General features: G+C 38.3%; 1 long non-coding RNA gene across 1 annotated transcript; it reads right to left on the bottom strand.

Moving 5' to 3' along the window:
- Positions 1 to 5,176: 5,176 nt before the first annotated feature.
- Positions 5,177 to 7,079, bottom strand: LOC103133276 (uncharacterized). The gene is made up of 3 exons (XR_475710.2): positions 6,828 to 7,079; positions 5,470 to 5,553; positions 5,177 to 5,381 (listed from the first exon to the last, which is right to left on the bottom strand). It is a non-coding gene; the product is annotated as an uncharacterized LOC103133276 (long non-coding RNA).
- Positions 7,080 to 7,181: the final 102 nt, after the last annotated feature.

Below are 7,181 nucleotides of genomic sequence, written 5' to 3'. Positions count from 1 at the left end.
CAGCACTAAACAAGCAAATTATTCTGAATAGTAATGATTATATGCAACCAAGACCAACTAAATAACAGATGGAAACAATAAAATATGGATAAAGACTAACAGAAGTAAAACAATCTAAAAAAAAACCCCAAAACTGTTACATAGTTAAAAATAAAAAAAATAAGTCCAGCTGTACTCGGGTCCCACCTAGTAAAAATGGAAACTTTTTTTGTACAGGAGGGTAAAGTATTATATCTAAAGCATAGGCCTGTCACAATAAACTTTGCTGAGCGATTGTCTAAAAAATTATTGCGATAAACGATGATATTGTTTCAAGACCTTTTGACACTGATTTAATTGAAATGACTAATAATGAATGTTATTTCCTGCCATAGATAGATGCACTTTATTTTCAAAAGAACACATAACACTGGAACTAATAAACTAAACAACCAAAAACAAAAATAACATGGATTCTCAGTCTCCATTAACAAAAAACGTACTTGAATAAAAACTAAACAACAAAAAGCCAAAGTGGAAATAAATACTAAATTCAACCAAAAGAGTGCAGATTATGAAATCTGTATTGCCCTTCAGTAATCACGAGATTTAAATAGAGAAGATGGGCACATCCTGATGCAGTAGTTCATACTACACGATATTTTGCTCCTATTTTCCCCTTAAAATAATCTTAGATCGTTGGCAGATCTAAGATTGTTGCTGGTGATTTCGTAACCGACCATCCTGCAGTGCGATTTAGATGTCGTGGCCGTTCCAATCTAGTTTTCCCCTACCAGGAGCTTAACACTGAATGTGACAGGGAGCCAATCAGAAAGCGGAGATTCTCCTCCGTGTTTTATGAGCGGAAATTACGAGGGGAATCCCAACCCGAAGTCCAGCGGACATTGGAAATGATATGTGGAAACAACATTAATATTTATTCAACATTTCGAGAAAGAATATAGAAATGACAAGGAGAGGAACTGGAGCCAAATTGCTGCCGCAGTTGATAAACCCGGTAGGTTTTCAGCCGTTCTCCGTTAACGTGACATAAATAGATTATAATGATTTTCATTCAGTCAGGATTTTACGCTGACTCTAGCCACATGCGTCACAGGTAGATTCTAGTAAAGCATTGATTAATGCCTGGTTTTAAAATTAGTTAACTGGACTTGTAGCCATTATTTTGTGCTCATGTGGCTGGACACCACACAGCACTACGAACCCGATCGAACCGTTATACCGAGGATTTCTGTCGACTAATGTGTGTCTCAGGTTTTGGAAATGGGCCGACAACTTGTGTAGTGTGCGCTGGACATTACACTAAGGAAATGAGGAAGGGAGGGTCAGTGCAGAGCACCGGAGTTGAGTCTTTTTTCATTCAGTGTCATCAACAGAAAGAAAGAAAGAAAGGAAGGAAGAGACGATGAAGCCGATAATTAAAATGAGGTCGATAGGTTTGATTTTGATGCTTTACTATGCGATAGCCATAGTAAAGCATCAAACAGCACCAGAACAAAAAGCCAGACTTTAACATCAGAGACTTTCTAGAACCATTTATTCAAGCCTGCACCTTTTGCACCATTTTACATTCGTGTGCAGCTATAATCCTTCTTTAGTGCAAAGCCACATTGAGACGATGGCAGGAGTTAATCTCTGCAGGTCCAGAGAGCTCAGCTGGTTTTCCAGGCGGCGCTGTGACAGACTGCTGCCGACATCATTTTCATCGCATGTCTCTTCTTGGCTGAATGTCCAGCTGATAGCTGAACGCAATCAGTGCAATTATTCCCTCCGAAACATTTCCGAAGCCTCGATCCGCATCGCTGCGTGTATAAGATGGTTATGTTGATTGTGATCAGTTTCACTGCACCTCAGATAAACAATTAGCGAGTGTGAAGATGTAGGCAGCACCGTGAGCCTTGTGATTGTTATTAATATAAGACGATGAAGGAGGATGAAAGGAAGAACGCAGGTCTATTTCTGGGCTTCAAAGACAATAAGAATAAAAAACAAACGGCTCGGTCACTCTGCCAGGCTGATGCAGAGAGTTCACAGGCTTTCAGAGCATTTAGATCAGTGGTTCTTAACCTTTTTTGAGGTACCAAACCCACCAGTTTCATACGCGCATTCACTGAACCCTTCTGTAGTGATAAATAAATCTCCACCACCCCCCAAATTCAAGACATTGGGGTGACCCAACTAAAGTCTAGCTGGGCCACACCAAGATCACTAAGTCTTCTTAAAAGGTAGAGTCTCTGAGAACAGTTCTTCAAAATATAGTCAGTGTTTTCAGCAAAGTTGAGCTGACTGTCCAGGAACAACCCAAGGTATTTAAAATCTGCCACAGTTTCAACAGGTTGGCCATCGAGAGAAACTGGAACCACTTTAAGGTCTTGTTTAGTTCATTTAATTAGCTCTACATTCTTAAGAGAATGAACAATTTATAATAAATTATAAAGACTTTGCGGTATTCTGATTTAGTAATGTAATTATATTAGTTGTGTTACCACCCCCACGCCACTAGAGGCAGTAGCAACACCAAAAAGATGCGACTAAGGAGCAGATTTAGAAGCTTCAGAATTTGGTAAAAACTGAGCTTTGCTGACGTAATTAAAGACACAAGTTCAAATCCATGCTGAGAGTGGAGCTCCTTCAATCAGTGCTCTTCCGCAGCTCTGATTGGCTAAGCAATGTAACGTGATCCTCTGCAGCAAGTGATGGCGAAGCGGGGCGTCATCACGACTTTACACAGTGTGTCTTTACCTCCGCGGCAGAGGCTCCGCCGAACCCCTGAGACCGACTCACCGAACCTCCAGGGTTCGATCGAACCCAGGTTAAGAACCACTGATCTAGAGCAACTGGCTGCAAATCAATGCTACAGTAAATTATCTGAGTAATGCAAGTTTATTAGCTGAGCAATAGGTTTATGAAAACAAGTAGGAAAAACACAGATAAGACAGAAAAATCCTGCACAGTCAGGTGGAGAACAGCTGTTCTAGTGTCATTATGATCTGTTTTACTGAATTTAACTCAATTATCATCATTATGTTGTTTTATTAGTTTTTACTGTAAATGTCTGTCCAACCCAGGAGCGTCAAACTCATTTTCACTTTGAGCCAAATAAAGATCATGAATGCTCTTACAGCTGATTGTGCCTGAATGTATTGATAAAACCTGTTCAAATACTGTTAAAATATCAATAAATTCTTAAAGTTAAATAATGTTATTGAACATCTCTTCAGTCCCTCCAGGATTTTGTGATTCTTTTTGTGACTTTTTGGCAATAAATATCAAAGTGTTTGCGGTACTAATTTGGAAATATCTGCACTTATTTATATTGGTAAATGCGACTTTTTATTTCTCGCTGTACAGATCGTGGACTATAATTTGACATCAATTAAGGCTGAGGCAGCTGTCTAGTACATGCAAGAAAGTTTTTGAGAAAAATCTGCAATAAACTCCCAATTATGTATTAGCACAAAAAAGTGTGGGGATTAGTTGATTTTATATGATAATTCTCAAGAAACTGGAGGAACTGATTGATATTTTGGCAGTAAATCGATAAAAACTCCATTAATTTGACTGATAACATAATTTTTAATCACTCTTAGTGTTTAGTCTAGAATCTAGAGGGCCGCATTAAAAGCGATGGTGGGCCAGATTTGGCCCACGGGTCTCGAGTTGGACACATGTGCTCTAACCTTACTTTGCTATAAATAATCAAATCCTCGAGATCAGAGCTTTCTGCCCTCAGTCTTGTTTTGCGTATTATGAAACTTTTGCAACTTCAACAAACTGGGTCCACGCTAATAAATTACCTCAGCAGCAGCAGCAGCAGCAGCGAGACGTCAACTTCAGCGGCTAAACAACAATTTCAATCTGTTGTTGTGAAGCAGGGAAAATCTGAGACATGCAGGACAGAGGGTCCCGTGGACTGGAGTGGAAAACCCCTGCTCTTGTCTGACCGCGTTCTCAAGGCATTGTGGGAAAACGCTCATGAAAGATGTGCAAATTAAAGGGATGGAAAATGTAATTTAGGACCTAAAAGTCCAAACCAGCAGGAAGCGCCTGCAGAGATGAATGAGAATCCAGCTGTTTACGTCCCGAATGCTTTGGCATGAAGTGAGATTTTTACAATAATAAATAAAGGTTGGTGATATGAACTGAATTGTGATAGTAATAAGAGTGACGATAAGAGCCATTTTATAAGGGAACAGCAATCATAACTGCACTAAAAACAAACACTTGTCACTGTTTTTTAGGACAACAGTCACAAAGAAGAGTGATTTGTGTCACAGTAACTGCATTTGATCATAATTTCAAATGTATTGATAAGTATCGATGCCATCATTGAACAAACGGTGGATAAAATAGAAAAAGAAATAGCAATTATAACGATACGGACAGAGTAGGGGGGAAAAAACTAGAATTTATGTGAAAATGCTCAATAAAAATAAAGGATAAACAACATGATACAAGCCCATCCCTAATAATAAACAATGAAAGTGTTAAAAAGTCTACATCTTGCTTCCTGAAATTTTACAAAATATGTATTTTATTATTTAGAATTTTCTCTGTGAGGTCATTTGGTTAAATTGTTTAAATGATCAGAGGAAATGTTGTATATAAAACACAGAAAAGGCCTGTCATGATAAATTTTGCTGGACAATAAACTAGAAGTTATTTCGATAATGTTGTTTTGAGACAATTTACAGGTGATATAACGGTAATAATAAGGCGTGAACGCTTTCTCAATAAACTTTACATTATAATGAATATTTAACTGGAAGACATTTTAAGTATCCAACATAAATAAACAAAAATAAATAAAATGAATTATGAAATCTCTGTAAACAAAATTGTCCTTCAAACAAAAGAGCAAGTTGAGACCAAAGAACCTGACTGAAAACTTTTATCATCTGGTTTATGGTAGCCAACAAAAAATAATAATACAAATGGAAATTATTTAGCTTATTTTAATTAATCATGCGATTAATTGGTTTATTAAACAGGCCTGATGTCAGCCGCACCGTTTACCGCAGAATTGGTAAAACAATAATGCTAAATGTGTTTTCTTGCCTTTCTCAGTTAAGCTGATTTGCTGGATAAAAACAGGGAATATGATGAGCATATTTTTCAAATGATGTTTCAGTGTTCTTTAAAAATGACCTCAGTCAGATGGATTTAGGGTTTGGTGAGCATTATGGAAGAGGAGGCGCTCTAACCTGGCGTAAAGACGCTGCGAAGGCCTCGTGGGAACTGTTCAGCTTGGTTCTGAACTGGGAGCAGATGCTCCGGGCCAGTTTGGCAGCGCTCAGACTTTCTATCGCGTCCTGGGCGACTTTCCGCTTCCACTCTGGTGTGATGGCAGGAGGGTTCACCAACGTTATCCGGTGGATTATCTAAGAAAGACAAAGATGTGAAACATTAAAAATATACAATAAATTCAGAGTTTATTAAGGTTTTTTAAGAGGTTTCTTGAGTCGTCACCTGTTTGATTTGCTCCCAGACCAGTTTAGTCACAGAGGATCCTGAATGAAAGGTGACCTCCACATGATAGGCAGCATTAAGTAACTAAAGAGAAAGAAAGCAGGAGCAGGATTAAAAGTCTCACCTAGAAGCTACATGTCATCTAATAATCCAGATTGCTGTTTTGATGAACCACAAATCTGGAATAAACTTCCAGAAAACTGCAGAAAGTTTTTTTTTTTAATTAGAGCTAAAATCTGACATATTTGAGTCGTTTTTGACTAGTAGTAAGTAGAACATTGACTATTATATTTGATGTAAAGTTGCTTGATGATCATGATGTCATTTGATAAAATGTGATGTTTATTGCTGTTTCATAATTGATTACTTTATTATGTTTTTTTGGTGTTAAGCATTTCGAATGGCCTTGTTGATTAAATGTGCTACAAATAAACTTGACAGAGTAATACTTGTCACTTTGAAAAGTATCAGACGTTCACATTGTTCTGTTACAACCAAACCAACGTGAAGTCATGCATATTTGTAAAGACAAAGGAAAATATGGCCAAAAGATGATTTAGGCAAAAAAAAAATAATAATAATAAAAATCACTTTTGGCAAAAATTAATTTAAGCCATTATTTTAGGAAGGTAACAAAATATAAACTTTGAAAAAAGCAGTCAACCCTTTGTAGTTATAGTTTTTCTGCTATTGTCTGTCTTTGCTCATCTAGAGACTGAAATGATCTCTGGGACTCTTCAGGATTGAGCTGTTTTAGGGCAACTTGTCACTTTAAATCCAAATAAACTACTGCTGGCTACGTACCCCCAACTCAACATTGAAAAGCAGAAGTAGGGCCTCCTGCAAAACCAACAAGAATGCAGCAAGTGGTTTCTGGATGGTAAGTCAACAACAAAACCCTTGCCTTTTTCAACAGCCATTATGCAGCACAATCAGCGGTAAAACCAGCTGACCAAATGTGCTGGAGTTCTGCTTGGGTTGCTAGGTGACAGGGCTGGGCTCGACTGGGGTTGCTAGGTAACAGCTTTTTGAAACAACTCATTTTTCAGATTCCAGAAAACATTAAGTTATTGCAACAAAACGTCAGAGTTTTTTCAACACTCTGGCTGTTTTCTGAAGCAGCTGAAACCCGAGTTGAAGTATAAAAACGTGCAAAACATGAATTTTCTGTAATAATCATCTTAAGTCTTTTGCAGCTTCTAACAGGTTGACTTGCAGGACTAAATATAAACTGTGCAGTAGAGGATCATGAAGTTATGTAAAAGAAAAAACAAAGCAGCTGATTTTGATTTGAACATTTTCACTTCTCAGCAGCGCCACAAAACGCGCTCCACTGTTCATCATAAGCTCCTCCCCACCTGTTTTAGATGCGCAGACGTAACATTGTGCGCAGAGGAATCAAAGTTGGACTTCTCCAGACTTTCGAGGCATCGCTCCAGAGTTCCCACAAAGCTCTCTCTCAGATAGTCCACGGAGCTGATCAGCTTATTGGCCACCGCCTGATTCAGACGCAGCACTATCAGCTCTTGGATCAAGTGGATGCAGGACTTTATTTCCTTTGACGTAACAGGCTCTCCATTGGTCGTTACGATGATGTCTGCAGATAAAAGAAAAGTCTGTAAGATAATGTGTCATGTGTGTGTGTGCGCCATTAGCACAAACAAATATGGATGTCATGAGCTGCTCATTGGAGATCGACCATAATGCACCTG

This window comes from Poecilia formosa, unplaced genomic scaffold, assembly GCF_000485575.1.
Source record: "Poecilia formosa unplaced genomic scaffold, Poecilia_formosa-5.1.2 Scaffold2489, whole genome shotgun sequence".
NCBI classification, from domain to species: Eukaryota; Metazoa; Chordata; class Actinopteri; order Cyprinodontiformes; family Poeciliidae; genus Poecilia; species Poecilia formosa.
The sequence above is the reverse complement of the archived record's forward strand: the minus strand, read 5'-3'. Positions and strand labels throughout refer to the sequence as shown.